At 37.3% G+C, this 18,707-nt stretch overlaps 1 protein-coding gene across 9 annotated transcripts in view; it reads right to left on the bottom strand.

The window, feature by feature from the left end:
* The window catches only part of CHRM3 (cholinergic receptor muscarinic 3), a 264,440-nt gene that overhangs the window by 120,845 nt on the left and 124,888 nt on the right, over positions 1–18,707 (bottom strand). For 7 of the 9 annotated variants that reach the window (XM_021527062.2, XM_021527063.2, XM_021527059.2 and 4 more), the window contains one exon: positions 10,483–10,583. The exons of 1 other annotated variant lie outside the window; for it this stretch is intronic. The gene's annotated coding sequence lies outside the window, so the exon portion shown is untranslated. Of the gene's footprint in view, positions 1–6,960; positions 7,028–10,482; positions 10,584–18,707 lie in introns of all 9 variants that reach the window. One more of the 9 variants, XR_013339714.1, reaches the window with a different exon arrangement.

Genomic DNA, 18,707 nt, shown 5'->3' with positions numbered 1-18,707 from the left:
GAAGTTTTTAGAGCTAAAACTGTTGATACATATTACAAGAATCAGTGATTGTACATGTGTGCACTAGGGACCTAATTTAAGCATTTAATGACAACTAATGCATTATACAACCTCATAAATTTTGGTAGATACTTGGTACAGTTTTACCCAAAGTCTTCTTCACTAATTACAAAGAAATGAAAAATTGCTAATAGAACCTGTGAATACACAAAATATCTTGGAAAGAGAGAAAGTGGGATTTGTGGATTCTTAATCCTTATGTTTTTGATTTTTTTTCCCCAACTGAATAAAAAGAGTAATAAGAAAATTAAATTATCAGTACTTTAGATCTTTCTTAATCCTGACTGGGGTTTAGGCACATAATGCAAAGGGTCCCCTAAAGAAAGATACCTAAAGAAAAGAGATAATAATGAGTGGATGACTTTGGCTGATCTTTGGAAAAAAAGGAATCCTAGGAGTGGATGCATGGGAGGAAAATAAAGCTGCAGTTCATCAAAGAGCTTGCACAAATAAAACCAGAAACTTGAGAGTCTGTATCCTCTCCCCAAGAAGCCGTAGGGAATACTTTGGTATACAATGCAACATATTTTGTGCAGAGAGAAATAAAACAATATAGTATATCACAGCCAATCTTGATGTTCCCACATGAAATACCTTTTATTTCTTTCCTCAGGGTCCTTTCAGTACACCTAGTTCTTATTAACCATGCAATGTCTGCTAATTTTTCAGAAGGAAAGAATATACACTTTTCAAATAATTCAGAGCAACACAGCCTGAAGATCTGGCTCAATGCTTTTGAAGATGCACATTATTACAAGTGTTGCTGACAAATTTTGTGTTAAAAAGTTGCTTCTCAAGCTTTGTTTAACAAGTTGTTCAAGCTGGTAAATGCCAGCCAGTGTGTAGCTCAGTACATGTTTGTCAGCCCTCTCAAGCCTCCAGCTGTTCAAATCCCTTTGCAGAATCCCGCTAGGGCTGCAAGAATCTTAGATTAAGTGGTACAGCAGTGGTGCCTAAAGTACACCTCAAAATCAGACAACAGGCTGAGAAGTTCTTTCTTGCCAGCTGTGCTGCCTGCAGCTCTGTCACCCAGAGATTGCAAAGGGAACGGCCCACAAGTACAAGACTTTGAGACATAAGAATGATGTAGAAGTCACAGAGCAGTGGACAAATCACAGAACCACAGAAGTGTTAGGGTTGGAAGGCATCTCTGGAGATCATCTAGTTCCATGCCACTACCATGGCAGGGTCATCTAGAGGAGGTTACACAGGAATGCATCCAGGTTGGTTTTCAATGTCTCCAGAGGGGACACTCCACAACTTCCCTGGGAGGTTCTGTGCTCTGCCACCCTCAGTGTAAAGGAGCTCAAACTGTGAGGCAAATAGTAAAAAGTGAGCACAAAGAAAAACTGAAACAAATCTTGAAAAAGCTTTGGGAGACTGCCATTTACAAATAGAAGCAGAGGGTATTTGGGTTACCAAGTCTGAATTTTTGCCACCTTGCTGCAGAACACCCTGCTCTCCATTGAACAAATTCCTACTGATCTTTTCCCAGTGCTGCAAAACCTTGTCTTGGGAACATTCTGAGCCACTGTGTAACAACACCAATTTGTTGTGTTTTCTTGAAAACACTTTTCACTTCACTTTAGATAAATCAAATAAGATAAGCATCAAAGCAACAGCAACAATTCTTTTAATTAATTAAATTAATAATTTGAATAATTTTGAGAAACTTTTCAAATTCAAGAATCATCACACATCAACTATTTTAAACCGAGAACACAACCATTCCTAAATTCTTCTCCTTAGTGCCAGTCTGTCAACACAGGCAATCTGTTAATATAAATTAATACAATGTATGGAATATCCACAACTAAAAAAAATGTAGAGGCATGCTATTAATTTCTTATTTTGTATCAATCACCATGCTAATTCTTGCAAAGCTCTCCAACAAAGTAGTAACAGTGAATATGAGTCTAAATCTTCACTCATGTACAGTGTACCAGAGCATGTCTAAGTCATTGTACCTGCCTAGTTTGTTTTCAAGCAATGAGCTTCAGTCACAGTCACCTTTTCAAAATCCTCACTAAAAAGATATTTTAAAACATTTTGAACATGCAAAATATTTTTTGTTTGTTTTTGTTTTTGTTTTTTTTTCTTATGCAAGCAATCGTATTAAGTTAACTTTAAATCAGTATACGGACAGATGTTGAGAGTCACTATACCTTAAGGTATAATCTTTTCTGCAAGAGGGTCCCAATGACACTCAGGCATTTTTTCAGAAGATGTCCACTGGCATGAAAGCATAAACTCTGTAATTCCCCCAGCACCAGGCAAATCAGCAGCAACCATCTTGCTAGAGTCAACTGTGAGGTTTCATGCACAAATAATATAGCTTTCATGCACAAATAATATACTGTGCCCAAGAACAGAGTATAGATCTCAGTTTTTTAGAGGTGTCCACAATGGAAAAAAGCTTGAAAAATCCCAGAGAAACAGCACAAATGCAGCCTCTTTGCCTGGACCATTTCCTTTCTTCCTGCATTCTGTGCTTCAAAGCAATATTGATTATTGACTGCAGCTGGACTGACACTTCCAATGTGGTATCTGCTAATATTTATATTTTTATAGTAGCTACTAACACATCACACACAATGCATTCCCCACAAAACTCCTGAGATAAAAAAGAAAACAACAGAGAGATGGCTAGTGTCTATATAAATGTAATATGTTTTACATTGCACCTTTACACATTTAGGTTACTTAATCACCCTGAAGTATTTCTGACTTTAATGCTGCAATATTTCATCCTCAATTGCTCACCACAGGGTTCAAAATGATAAAAAAAGAAGGATGATTTGAGGGGATATTTCAAGACAGTGCTATAAAATCATGAGAGGAAATATGAAAAGCACCAATATGAGATGAGAGCAGTTATTCAGAAAAATGTAACTAGAAAAACAGACCGGCAAGGTATTGTACATAAAGAAGATTGGAAATATTTTGTTATGAAACTTTTGAACATTTTGGAATGAAAATATTTTCCTTTCCACATTAATTGTCCATTTGAAAGCTGATTTGACTTTCATTAAATTATAGTGAAACAACAGATTTAGTGGACTTACAACTTTATTTGCCTATGACTTGTATTCTCAAAAAATTTTATAACAGTCTATCTACTGCCTTGCTGTCATTCAGAGCATGGATTGGTGGTTGGGTGGCAGTGCATATGATGCAGAGTGCATGATTAAGTGCACAACTAGTCAAGTGAAAAAATTTGCAAATTGCAAACTTCAAACTTCCCCATTCCAGGAATCCCATAGCTCCTCACTGCTTTGGCTGTGCACCTCTATGACAACAATATAAATATTTCAGTGAAATCCTAATGTTATGATATGATAACAACTGTAATAACAGTTGATAACAACTATAAATTCCTCCCTAAGTCCTTGCACATGAATGTTTACAAGGAGGACTTGACTGTCACCTCATGCACCATGGGTCTGGAGAGGGGTGGGCAATGCAAGGTGAACACAGCTGCAATGAGAGCTGGGAAAAGGGACAAAGGGACTGCTGCCCTCCCACAGCATGTCTCCAGTGTTTGCTATCAACCTGAATTTCTCCAAGGACTTTTGATTCTTTGTTATAAACAAGGAATCAGCCTTTAGAGCAGGGTCTGTACCATCTTAGTCTGCTGAGATTATTGGAGATTCAAACATACATATACCTACAGAAATATGGACTCCATTGCACAAAAGTTTCCAAATTTTAATGTACCTTTTTATTCAGCCCACCACAAACCATCCCAACCAGAGAACTAAATATGTGGCAATATGCGCACCTTAATGCATCTTAAACATATTAAAATAATAAAAATATACATTTGTTAAAAATTAAACCTATTATCTATTTACTGTAAAGTTGGTCAAAAGAATAGGGGACAAAAAAAGGGAAAAAATATGATGACGTTTAATTGCCTAATGAAAGTTATTTTTTGATATCTTTCATAGAATCATAAAATAATGTGTTGGAAGGAACTTCTGAAAGTCACCTAATCCAACAGCCCCTGAAATCAGCATACACATCTTTCAGTTGATCAGGCTGCTGAGAGTCTCATCCTGTCTGGTCTTGGTGACTGACTTCTAGGGGTGTGCCATGCACAGCTTCTCAGGGCAATGTGTTCTAGTGTTTCACTACCTGCATTGTAAAAAAAAAATATATATATATATATCTTCCTTTTATCTAGTCTGAATCTACCAACTTTCTGTTTAAAACCATTAACCTTTGTCCTGTCTCAAAGCCCTAAAAAAAGTCTATCCCCATCTTTCTTGTAGGTCCTTTATAAGTAATGAAAGGCTGCAATAAAGTCTCCCTGGAGTTTTCTCCAGGCTCAGCGAACCCAAGTCTCTCAGCTTTTCCACCAGAAAAAGCAACTCCAGACCTGATTATTTTCAGTTTATGTCTTCCCTGAGGTCTGCACAGCTGGACACAACATTCCAGATGGGATTTCACCAGAGTGGAGGAGAAGAGTAAAATCCCCTCCATTGCCCTGCTGGGCACACTGCTTTGAATGCCCCTTAGGATATGGTTGGCTCCCTGGCATGCAAGAGCACACTGCTGGGCCATATCCAGCTTTTCATGCACCAATATGCCCAATTTTGGAGAAAGTTAAAAAATAATACAGAAAAAAAACTCCTATTTTCCCCAGTACAGTAACTTTGCTATTTCATTGGAGTTCACTACCTTCATTGTTTAACTACCTGGCAACCATTTACAGGAGAAAGAAAAGCTAGTTTTGAATTGCAAACAAATAGTATTGGAGGGAAAAAAATCCTGTAAAGAATGGAAAAATAAATATATCCTTAGTATATACAAAAAACCTGTAACCTTATTTAAATATTAATGAAAAAGCTTAGAAATTTTACTGAAGAATTTTTTTGTTTAGATTTTTGGTGACTAAGTCTCTTTACTTTTTTCATAAAACTTTTAAATTCTGCATTAACAGAAAACATGTTTAAGTTTTGATATTTTGTACTACCTTTTTTCCTCGAGGTTTAGCTAGTTTACTTGAAAGTCTCAGGTCAACAAAGTTTTTATTCAATTCAGCATTAGATTCAATTATTATTGCTTTTTGAAAGCACTTAAAAAAATAATAAATTAGGGAAAAATATATGCATATCCTCTTTTTATATATTTCAATAGTGTTACTATGTAGCTGAAAAAAATTATTTTCCTAAGTAACAATGTTCATATCACTTGAAATTAAGTAATATGAAATGAAAAGAACATTTTAGACTTAAATAGGGATTCATTTGAAGTTAATGGCTTTTTTAAAGTTGACTCTAAAGTGGAAATAAGTGTTGTATATGGGATTGGCCTGCTTTTATTATACAACCTGCTTCAGCACCTGTAAGCTTTTATGTTCTTAGACTATCTCTACAGAAACCCATATTGCAAAGCTGTCAATATTAACAGGAGCTTGGCAGTACAGATTTACTGCCCTCCTTGCTCTTAGGAATGACAGCCTGATTTGGTTCTGCCTGTAAATTCTCCACAAAGGGTGGAAAAGGAAGGCACAATAAATCACTTTTACAATTAGATAGTTCATTAAGGTTTTCCAATAGTTTCCTCTCCTAGAAGACATATTATCTTCATATCCTATCAGGCCTCTTTGCCTCAAAGTTATCTTCATGGAGTAGGGAAACTAATGGATTCTGTTGCTTGTGTTAACAGTCCCGGCTCAACAGTTACCCCTGCAAGCACCCTGGAAAGAGCAAGCAGCATAGTTTGGATGGGCAGACTCTAAAATATTCCTACAGAAGAAAGCTTCACCCCCTCCTTTGTTTTGATACAAAACTCCAGGCTGAGCTGAGAGACTCAGTTGTAGCAGGAGTTTGATAAAGCTGAACATGTGTGACACAGCGATGGTAATCTTCTGTCACAGCCTGATGCTCAGAGCGTTAGTCACCCGTAATAAAGCACTGAGAAATGAAGGAAGGCAAGCAAATAAAACTGTAGTGATCTACTGAACACAAGCACTCAGAACAGAAGATGGGAAAGAATTGCTTCTGTTGCAATGACAATACTTTTAATTATATATAGTCAATGAAAAATAAACTATTAGGGAGAGAATAAAATACTTCCAATTAATGAAAGTCATGTAATGTTCAAACTTAAATGAAGTATTTTTCTCTTGGGGGTTTTGCTGTACTATTTTATTTAGCTTAATGTAATTTAAATTATAAACAGAATGGTTTTGTAAGCCCCCAGAGAAATGTACTTTATTTATAATGTATTTCCTTTGAAGTGGTTATGGAAATCATGCTCTTCCTGAAGTCTGTATTACACATACCACCTACAGCTGCAAGCTAGTCAGTCCTCACAAGTTAAATATGATCTGTCTGGTGAAGTGCATTACAAGAAAACCTGAGATTTTTCTTAAATAACAGAGGAAATAAAAATTTGTAATTCTAACAACTAATAGTCTTCCTTTCAAAAAAAGTTATTGAAAGATCTTTGTTGATAAAAGTAATGTTTTTTCAGAGGGAATGGAATTTGGACATAGTCACTTCACTTGAGCTTTTAATGCACGCAATGGAAGAATAATTGTTTATACCATACCCTAGAGAGTATTTCAGCTGGGAAAAATGATATTCTGCATACTTAAGTTTAAACACATAAATATTTCCATCTTTTATTTAAATAAAAAATCTTTATAAATTTATTTCTAGTACAAAGAGCAGACCTTCTTTCAGGGGGGAAATTAGAAATTTATGCTCCAAGTAATTAAAGTTATCTATTTACACATAAATAAGCAAATGGAACCCCAGTCTATGTGCTCTCCTCACCATCAATAACTACTGCATTGAGTGATGAAATAGCTAGACACAAAGAGGAAATTGTTTCTACAATATTAATTTTGTCCATTATTCATCTTTATAAAGCACAATAGTACCTTACCCTCATGGATGAGCCGCTATCTTAACACACCAGCACAGACACAACAGCCTAAGCTGTGATGCTTCTCCTGAAAAAACATCACTCCAAGTCACTTCAAAGGGAATAGACAATTAAACACGGCAACTGCTTACAGCGTGATCGCATGAGAGCCACAGTCACAGATTGCATGTGCTTTGAAATAGCCCTTCCTCTTGTCTAACCTATTCTTGTGCGCTAACCTGCTACCAAAGTGGATAAATAAATAGAGAAATAAATTAAAATACAAGTTTTCATTAATCTTGGAGAGCTTGAATAATTTTTCAAGGGGTAATATATAGGGGCAAATATTTATTTGTAACTATGCTATAAAACAGACATCAGTGCTCTGGTGTTAATTTCTGATTGAGTTAGTTGATTTTATCAATATCACAAAGTTTCAGGCAGATATTTAAATCCATTAAAATATTTAAGATCAAATTTATAAACAAATATTAATTAATTTTTACTGCTGTGGCAATGAGTGATGCACACACCCCAGACAGGTATAAAGGAGTGCGTTTTATTGCCAAAAACCCTGCCTTTTGATGCAGTTAGCAGTTTATCAAATTACAAAGTTTGAAGGCACAACAAGCCCAAGTGAGCCTGCCACCATGCAGCATGATGTGGACATGCAGCAGTCACACAGCACATCTCTCCCTTCTCCTATTCCAGCTGAGTCCATCTCTCTGTACTCCTATTCCAGCTGAGTCACTGTCTCATAGCTCCCCTCTACTTAGCCTAAGTAACAGGCTAGAGCCATGGTTCAAGGCCTACCCTTTATAAAGCCTTACCTATTGGTAACATTTTACAAATTGGGTTTTTTAAAACAATCTTTTTCCATATACTACTGTTCAAACCTTTTAAGAATAAACATAAAGATGAGAGCAGCCAGTCCTGTGGCTCAGGTCAGGATGATTTGTTGCATTAGGAGGGTAACACTCTTTCCCTTCTCTTATAGAAATGTTATTTGTTCTCTATGTATCTTCTCAATCTAAAGTAAAAACCACACCAAACAGAATTAATGTTTCCATCTTTGTTTGGAGAAGACCTGGCCTTTTAGCTGGCAGTGGGACATCCTGCTGGATCAGGCTGCATCACCTGAGGAAAGACTCCTTTGGAAATGCCCCTGGATGAGAATTGTGCAGTTTGGTGGCTGGTTCCACTTTCCCAGACCCTGCTCTTCTTAGATCAGACATAATCCAGTTCAATCTTGAAAATTACAACAATTGTGTTTGAAATTGCACTTGGTTTTAGAGATCCAAGACGTACCACAACCTTTGCAAACATCTGTGCTCTGCTAAAAGCTACTCAAGCACAAGTACTACTTACATTACATGACAAATGCATCATAGTGACCATTATCCTCACATTTGGGCGAGATTTAAAAATTATGGCAGCCCAGTCTAACTAATGTATCTGTGCTAAGCAAGGTAATGCTGTTCCTCTTGATGAATGTAAAATGTTCAGCACAACTGACAAATTCTGCTTACTGCTCTGTACACTTGTGGGTAATAAAGACCATTGTTTTATTATTTCTTTTTAGATATGATCCCTTAAGAGGTAGCATGACAGCACAGTGTAGATCTAAAGCAAGCCATTAGATTTATTTGCATGAGTGGCTTTGTTGCCATTAGTTTATTATCAAGGAAAAACCCAAAAAACAGATATCAATCCCTGGCTTTTCTGAAAATGGATTATATGGCTTGGTGCTTTAACCCTTCTTTTTTGGCTCACTGTTTCCACACAGTCACATTAGAGTCTAAGTGACATTACATGTCTATATAGGAAGAGAGATGTGGTCAGTAACAAAATGTACAGAAGTTAACCATATGAATTTAGATGCTTTCTTTATTACTTTCCTTTCAGACTAAAACTGACAACAGTTCCAGTTTATTTCAAGTATCCTGAAATTTTGCATCAATTATCAAATTTTCTGCAATGGAACAGCGGTGCCACTGACACCTACAAGAAAGACATTCTCCCATTCTCCTCAGACTCTATTCATCTCCAATATATGTATTTTGGGATTGCTTCTCTATCTATCAGTTACAACTGGGAAAGACTTTGGATACTCAAAAATATAAATCTCTTTTCCATTCTGGAGACAGCAAGCCATTTATGAATTATGAAAAAAATTATTTTAACCACCAAACTGGAAAAATATTCAGTATTTATGAACAGAAATACTGCCAACCTAGGAAAATAAAAGAGACTAAAGTAAGAATCCCAAACCACAATCTCTCACTTTTTGCAAAATACCTGAAAAACATCTAATTAAATCTGGAACGTGCTCAACACAACATGAAAGGCAGCTGTGTATGTAACAGCCCGTTATATACCTTGTCATAATTTCAGGAGAAAAAATCAGGTATAAACCTTGTTACAGGATTCATCTGAGGTACCTGTTGTTAAAACTAAAGTCATAAAAAATTCAGCCAGTACACTCTGAAGATGCTTTACTGAGATAACTTACTTGGAAACCTTCTCCAGACAGAACTGAGTGACTGAAATGTCAAGATGCTCCAGAAACAATCACAATAAACTTTTAGTGTCACAGTTCCAAAAGAGAATGTGAGGAGAGCTGTTATGTGCAGAGACTGTGCCAGCATGTATGCATACAGGCTACCTAAATCACTGCTGCACATCCAAGTTTACAGCTAATTTCCATAAAATTAGAAATGCAAACCAAGATAGAGCTTTTACAGCGTAAGGAATGTAAAAGAAACACCCATTATAATGTAGACATAAACTCTGCAGCTTACCAATTCATGTGAATTATTTTAAGTGCCACTGCAACTGAGACATAAAACAGCCTAGCATACAAGGGAGAAAGCAGTCAAGAGACAATAAATGCTGGCAATTTAATCAGAACAATTTAGTCCTTTGCCTAGGTCTGCTAGCTCAGAGGGAGGTGACTTGTTGAAACTAAATGCAACTAGCATATGAAAACAAAAAGAAAAAATACACATTTCAGGAAGTTGAATATAAATAGTTGGATTCATAGCTCTTCTACAGCAAAACTGAATTATTAATGCATGTAAACCTGTTCAGCCTAGCTCTTACCTGGCTACCTCTTATTCTGGTAGCTGTTTGGGTGTAATAAGAAGAAACTCAAGGTTTACTAGCTGCTCCAGAGTTGATTCAATTTCTGTGCTTGGTTTTGTGTCTAAGCTGAAATTTTCACCACTGCAGCTGCTACTAAAGTTAGCCTACAGGAATGATAGGCATCACCTGTTGCCAGCACCTGCAAGTACTTAAAACAGATGTAGCAAGAAGACCAAACACATTATGACATAAGAAAGTCTACTTTGGTGGTTCTGTTGACAATAAAACTCATCAAAAAGTAGCAGGGTCTTAACGATATTGTAGTCCATAAATTCCAAAATACCTCGACTCCACGAAGTGAGCACTGTTGCCAAAACCCAGTTGTTTTCCAATATATTTCCAATACTTTTACATTAGATATAGTGTGGATATAAATAAGGTTTATTGAATTTTACCTACATGGTCCAGTGAGGATCATCAGAGCAGCTAGTTGGATCAGACACTGTAATTCTGTGAACTCCTCTTTTGGAAACAAAACTGGTACTGTGTCAGCATGTAGGCTGTGAACAAGGCAAAAGATAGAACAATTACTAAAATAGATTATAGAAACATGAGGAAAGCACAGACATATAAGCCAAAAGGCCTAATTTGGAGCAAGACAAGACAAAAGCTTTTAATACTTTTTATTGCCAAATAATACTGGTTTTTCCTTTTTCAATCTGAGAGCCCTAGCTGGAGATAGAACAACTCAAGCATGCATTTATCACACAGAGATCTGGAGCAGTGGTAATAACGTGGTACTGACAAGCCTTTGGGCTCCTCACACCTATCTGCAAAGGATTATGCATGATCACAGTATTTTCAGATTTTTTTTTTTCAAACCTGGTGACCAAACTGGAGTGAAGATAAGAATTTCTCCAATACAGTACAAACAGACATAGAATCATAGAATACAAGGTTGGACCTTTCCTGGCAAAAACACAGTCATGACAAGATATCACAGCAAACTGTCCAGCTGAATCTTAAAAGTGGTCAGTGCTGGGGGATCCACCATTTTCCTGGGGAATTTATTATTTTAAGGCTGAAGCTGCATCAGCAAGCAAACTTGCATAGCATGTGTCTGAAAATGGGCATCTCCAGCACAGGGGAATGATGAACCCATTCAGACCAAGGAGCACGTTGGCCCAAAGGCTGAATTTAGAACTGGGGTGTCTTTTTCTTCCCCAAATGATTCAGTCTTTCAAGCTAACCACTTTAGAGATTTGGTCTGGAATATCATTTTTCATGTAAAAAATATGACAGAGGAAGCAAAAATATTAATAATTAAAATCTACACAAAATACTTTCCTCTGCAGAAGTTGTAAATATCTGAATTCAGAAGCATAGGAGAAAGATTAATGGCTGACCACCATGTTCCATTTCATTACATACAATTAGGGACAAGTAGAACTATGTGCCATTGTTATCCCATTTATTGCATGCCATTGCAGCCTAAGGCTTCCCTTCTATGGGAATTTGAATAACTTAAAACACCTTTGAATAACTTAAACACAAAAGAGTGAATCTAATCAAGATGCTTCACAGTTTTTCTTAGTGTCTCAGCCTTTACCAGAACACCAAGGATTTTTACTCCCAGGTGTTATAAAAAGGAGGCAAAGACCAGAGAGGGAATATATTCACTATGTTGCATGTTCAGTTTCTCAGGCAAAGAACCAAAAGCACCACCAAAATTCAACAGCAACAACAAGGGTGAGGTTACTAGAGAGTCGAGACTATATTCCAGTTAATTTTCTGAAGGGAAGACAATACACATTTACTACCCATGTACTTCGCTGCATGCCAGCCCAGCACTTGTAACACAGCTCTGATATGCCTTTAACCATGAAGGTCTCCCCCTCCTCTGGAAAAACACTCTCCTGGAAGAAAGCTGTTCCCTCCACTGACCCTGTACTGTCAAGAAGTGCAATGAGCCAAAGTAGAAGCCAATCTGAACACCCCCTTAAACCAAATCAGCACAAGTGGGGCTGTATTTGAATAATGAACAGAAAGGAAACAAACCAGATTAAATATGGCCAGAATTTGCATAATTTGTCTTACAAGGAGTGCAAAACAGCTATTTGCTGGACATGTCATTGTGGCTACCCTTTCATAAGAGCAGGCTTTGAGAAGGACTCTCTCAGCTTGGGATCTATGTTTAGATGAGAATATCACGCCAAACTCACTTCCTGAAACTTTTCTTTTCCAAGGCATTTCTTGGCGCAGCTATTACACCACTACAATGCTCTATTCCCACCACTGCTCCCAGGCTGACCATGCACAGGGAGCGCAGCACAAGGAAGAGTGTCTGCACCAAGGGTCACGTAGCAAAGGCAAAACTCCCAGACAGAGGCAAAGAGCAGCCAGGGAGATCATGTGCACCATCAACCCCCTCCCACCTGAAATGGGTTTTCACGGTAAAGCTCTGAAAGGATCTCATGGAGCCTTCCCTGCTAGAGCTCAATCTTTTGGCTCAGGAAGGATGGCTCGAGACTTCTCAAGACAGCTGTTCTGATTTTAGCACTTCATTCCAGCAATGCAGAAGTAATAGTTCATTCACATAGTAAAACTACAATTTGCACAGCATGTACCAAATATTATTTAATTGAAGTCCCCAGAGGTCCTTAGTGGAATGTTTACAGTGTTGACAATGCGAAACAACAATGCAAATTGCTGTTAAAAAACTTGAATGTTTAAAAATTAATTGATCCATTTTTTTATTCAGAAAGTATAAAGGTTGAAAAAGACTTCTCATTTACACTATCAATTCAGAAAAATAATTTTTAAAACTGTTATATGATGAAAGTCAGTTTTAAATAACTTGCAAACTTTTAAGACTCTTAGTTAGCTGAGCCTCCTTTTAGTTGAGGAAATTTTCTGGCAATTAAAATTTTAATTTTGATAACTTCCCTCTTATCAAGTTATTATGCTTTTAGTTAGCAAAAATCAAATTTATTATTAAATTAGCTTTTCAAGCTATTTTTTATTTTTAAAAAAATCATCCCAATAAATTTCTACTATATTTTAGTCTTATGCCATTACTACCAATATTCCATTTTTACCCTCATAGCAGGTTGTGCAGGTTGTGACTCAGAGCTTTGGAATTCATTGCCTTAATTTACAATAAACAAAGTCTCCTCAAATAAGCTTGTGTTGTTTGTATATCAGCTACAAAGCTAATACACTCTCCTCTTTATGAACAGTGACCAAGGCCTGTTGACAATCCACCTTGTGCAGAACATCAAGCTCCAGTTAAACAATCTTGTCAACAAAACCCCAAAGCCCCATGCCAGCTATCAGCATGAACCCCGGAATTATTTAAGCCATCATCAGCCACCTCTAACCTCATTTACTATGTCTGTACTAGAAAATTTAATTTGAGGGTTGCTTCTAGGTATTGGCACCCAAACTCTGCCTTAAACTGTGGGACAGGTCCTAGCAGTATTTTAGCTTGACTGTGGTCTCGGAGGCAGCAGAGCCAAGGAATTTGAGTTATTTTCTCCACACATGGGTACACTCTAAAGAGGAGAGGACTGAAATTTGTGGCACCACAAATACAGCTGTGATTTCAATACTAAAAAAAAAAACAAACTGCGGTCAGGACAGGCAGGCACCTGGTGTTCCAGGTACAGAAGTGAAAATCACATTTTATGACTTGTACAATTCCTTTCCTATATTCATGAGTATCCCTACTTAAAACAAGAAGAGGCTCTCTGTGCTGCCTTTACCTTTTAATTGATTTTTGATAAAATCTCACTTGAGACTAGAGTGTCAGAAAGGCATCTAAATAAGAGAAGTACTTTTGTGGAAAGCAAAACTATGGATATAATAATTTCTACCCTGTTTACTTGAGAAGACAAATTTGCATGCATTGACTCTTCACTGAGAATATTAATGCCCATGTTTCACCAAGTAGGATCCTCTCTATGAAAAATAAAATTCGCAGACTGGTAAAACTTTATACATAATAAGGTAAGTGTTTCACATGACTGTGTATCAAGAGAGAAGAAAGTCATCTTATGTGTTGTGAGGACAAGAAAAGGTCTCAAAAACTTGATCTAGTTAAGTATTTTTATTTTCTTTCTGAAATAACCTATAAAAAATCAACACTTTTACACATCCCATTCTTTTCAACCTCAAAAATGCCTATAGAGGTACCTAAATAGATAAAAAGAATTTTAATATTTCAATGAATATGAATAATAGTGGATATGATCCTAATGCCAAAAAAAAAAGAAGTCAGAAAAAAGGCAGTTTCTATTTCCAAAGGACTTTAAAGAGCAGAAAAATATTTTGATTCTTAAGCTTCAGACATAAAAGAGTCTGCAAGATGGAAGAAGCATCTCTGCCTTGTGCTTCTTTCAGTGGATCTCATTAGACAGGGTTTAGGATCTTTCTGGACCAAGACAATATCAAAGACGGATGGTAAAAAATGGCAACTGCAATATTGGTACACTTTTGTAAAGGTGCCTCCCCAGTGATATGACAGAAAAACATGCAACATGTAGGTCAAAACAGAATTTCTTTGCAGGGACAAATTCAAAATTACTAATTCATCCAACTTGTTCTACTTTTATTTATTCAGGACGGCTAAAACAAATCATTTAATGCTCCTTTCATTCAGTTTAACAGAGGCAAAAGCTAATGATTAACATCATTATTTAGGACAATGTTCTTGATGAAGACATGTCAATTCACAGTACTGTCTTAGCCAACTATTTCCGTTGCTGAAGAACTAGAAGCCTTTATTTTAGTTTGAAGTTCTGAAGAGTACAGTAAAAGACAATCCAAACATTTTAGATATTATTTTAGTTTGATAGTCTCATAGCTCAAAAATTGTTCAATCTAGACATACCACATTTGTTTCACTCTAGAATAGTGACCTCAGTGTTTTATTGACAAAGCTGAGTGCCTGTTATGGAAATACTAAGTTTCTAAATACTAAACTAAGCATCTCAGAAGAGCACTACAGTGTCTGAATAATCAGTACAGCAAGCAGCTAGGAAAAAGAACAACATCAGAAAATAACCACTAGAAGAATACTTCAATCTAATTGCTCTATTACTTATCTTTTCCACATAGCTGGCATATAAGCCCAAAAGCTTTTTTGAATTTGCAAAGTGATTATACTCTTTCTTTGATTGTTTCTCCTTCAGGTGCTTAGTGATACCTGACTACTAGTGTCTTTGTCAAAGATTATTATTTTACACTGAAATCTTTTAAATGCTATGTACAATTTTATATGACACTAGGAGATAATAACAGTTAAACAGGAAGCTCACTGTTTAGTATGCAGTTATCAGCATTAATAATTTAGTAAGTGGTTCTACTTAACTTTAGATATCTTTGCAGTTGCAGGCATCTACCACTGAGCTGTACAGGCTGCACAGTCAAAACAAGAAAAGCTACCACACCAAAGAACCTTGGTCATTCAAAAGAGCTGATGTGTTTTAGGTGTTGGCCCTCGGATGAGATGAAGTAAGCTTTAGGAGGATCTCGTGTTCACCATCCATTATGCAGCACATCTAAATCTGTTTTGATGAATTCCTTCCTGAGTGTTCATTTCTCATGATCACATATTAATATCTTCAATTGTTTTTACCAGTCCCTTCCATCCACTGTTTAGTCTATAAATATTCTGATCCATCCAGCCACTTAGAGTGAGATTAGGCTCCATTATATGCATGGAAAAAAAATCATAGCCCTTCTTGTGGAAGACAGCCTTATCTGAAAACGATGTCCCAAGCAAACCTATGGTTCCATTTCTTTCATACAGTTTTATTGTAACAGTTACTCAAAAGTTTCAAGATATTCATGACTCCTGTATTGACAGCCTTTTCTCCACCCATCTCTGCAACTAATAACCCCCTGCAATGTGGTTTTTACTGTAACTGACTACTCTAAAAACAAAAAGAGAAGTCTCGCAAAACAGTAGACTTTTCAACATTTGAGGAAATTATTGCATGTGACGCATGTACACAAGATACATCTGGTGTGATGAATCTGAGAAAGTGGGAAAGCATAAGTAAAATTTTGAATTATCAAGAGGCAGCTGAATGTGCAGTCAGTAATGTGCTGCTTTATCAGTTGGAAGCAGATGGACTTTCCTGAAAAGGGATTGTAAGTCTGTTAATGGAAATGTGCAGCTTTTTCACTGGAATATCCAGGTAGGAAATGTCCCATAATTTGGCCTTTCCTAACTACGCCTTCCAGGCAGTACAGGAAAATCCAACTAATCATGAATCTCTTTTAAAACTCCGTTTTGTATCGATACACAAAACTACCAAAAAAATGCCTTAATGAAACATCTGATGAGAAATTATCGGATTAATGATGTGTATATGCAAAAGGAAGAGACAAACTGTTGGCAAGAGGTGCAATAATCTCAGATACTCACCTACCACAATCCCCTATTTTACATCCACAGCCTGGAATGCGGTCACCTGCCCTCCTCCAGACTCAGTTGGAGCTCTTGTGGAGCAGGTGCCTTCCCCTACCTGGGGGCAGGACCCTGGGACACTGTGATGGAGATGCCCATACCATCTCCTGGGGCTATTCCCAGGCATCCAGAGGATCCCTGGGAAGGGACAGCAGCAAACATGGCAGCACTGATACAACCTCCAGGGTGAATGTTACTTGAAACAATAAAATAAAATCAGCTAAGAAGCCTTGGATTCACCTCTGCTCTGGGCATCCCTGTGCATGCTGCAGGGCCCTCTGCCAAGAGAGGCAGGGGATGCCTCATGCCAGGCACAACCTGTTCCAGCTGGCTCCAAGGTAACACCACAGGGTGTGGATGAGCCCTGCAGCTGCACTGGCACTGCCCGTGGGATGTGTGGCCCATGGAGAGCCCAGGCTGGAGCAGGCTCATCCTGAAGGACAGCAGCCTGTGCATGCCTCAGGCTGGAACAGGGAGCAGCATGAGAAAGGAGTGGCAGAGAGGAGCTACCATCAGCTGACCACAACCCCTGTCCCTGTCCCCCTGTGCCACTTGAAGGATCAAAAACCAAGAGAAAGCTTCGCTGTGGGAAAACAGTCCTGACTCCCTATGAGAGAATACTGTAAGCATGGTTTGGGACTGTAACATGCTCATGTCTGAAAACCTGTTAACCTCTTAAGATCACTTGCAGAACAGTTCTCTGTGCAGCCAAAGTTAAAGATCTGTTATTAATTTTGTATTGATTAGTATACAGAACTTCAGTATTGGAAAAAAACAGGCCAATCATCTCTTTCCCTATCAATATCTTGACTTTTTTTTTTTTCTTGTTTTCTTGTTTATAGAAAATAAACAGCTAAACAGCTTTTGACTGGTGAGGAAAAGGGATGAGAAAGCAGAAAAAAAAATAAAGGAATTATATGTAGAAAGATAAAACCCTTGACACGAGGGTTCTGTGTAATGCCACATTCTGTCATTAAATTCACAACTTAAACAACAAATCAGATCTCCAAAATTACAAAATATACTGTATCATCCCAATGCTTTACTAAAACTAGTGGCTTTGCTATCACTGTTTAACTCTTCTGCTCGGATAATACAGGTTTGGCTTTGCTCAGGATTTATTTAATTCTGAGCATTAGGAAAAGCTTGGAACTGATTACTACCAAGGGCAGTAGTAATCAGCATCTGTTGTTGATATGCATTTATCCAGATGAGTTAATATGAGTAAAACAGTGTAAACAACTCCATAGTATATGAAGTCAGTGATACAGAAGGTATCTAATGGGATGTGTATCTATGAAAGCAGGGGAATGACCTATACCCTAACCAGGACAGGATCAGAGCAGACCAAATGCTCTGTGTGCTTATGTAGGCTTTGACTTCCATGAGCAGTGTCACAGAGCAGGCACTTGTGACTGATTCACTGTAATCACTCCTGCCATGCAGGAATACTTTGCTATCCTGGGATTTCACAGCTCACTATAGTAATGGAAGTGCTGTCACCTAGACAAAATGAGAAAGTACACACTTCTCTTGAGAACTGATGGCAACCCCAGCAGTATTTTGCAGCTGGAATTAACGTGGGTTTTGCCTACACAGGTTTCCTTCTATATTTCAGTTTAATCAAAGAGAAAATATTGTTTCTATACATTCACAGTGGAAGTGATGTTCCCTAAAGCATAACAATTCTGTTTTCACAGTGTTGCTTTGGAAAACAAAGAAAATTATGGTCTTTTTCTGATAGATTATATGACTGGAGGTGACTTAAGTTTTTTAAATATTTGAGAAAAATTAGATGCCTTAAAAACTGGGGAGAGGACTCATATCTGTTTTCTTTCTGTTGCAGGCTGAAGTATGGAAGTGGAAAACCATTTTCACTTTCAAGGAAAGCTTTACCATACCAGACCAGCTCCAAAGTGATATGAACCAATGCTATCTACCAGCAATACTAAAATTTTCAGGTACCTAGCTAGATTCTGTAAAAAACTAAACTAAACTATCTTTAAGCCAATAGCCAAATCTGAAGGTAAGGTGAAAAGTAGTCTGGTTAGATTGGCAGAGACTGTTGTATTTGGCTTTATTATTGCCTTTCTTTGTACTATGGAAGACAGTGTTTTTCCCACAAATAATATTTTATGTAACATCTTTTCCACTTTTACAGGCACTTAAGCTATTGGCAATGGCCTTAATTTCTTACACTCTCTTTCTG

The sequence above is a fragment of the Lonchura striata genome, chromosome 3 (assembly GCF_046129695.1).
Source record: "Lonchura striata isolate bLonStr1 chromosome 3, bLonStr1.mat, whole genome shotgun sequence".
NCBI lineage: Eukaryota > Metazoa > Chordata > Aves > Passeriformes > Estrildidae > Lonchura > Lonchura striata.
This window is presented reverse-complemented; position numbering and strand designations above follow the sequence as displayed.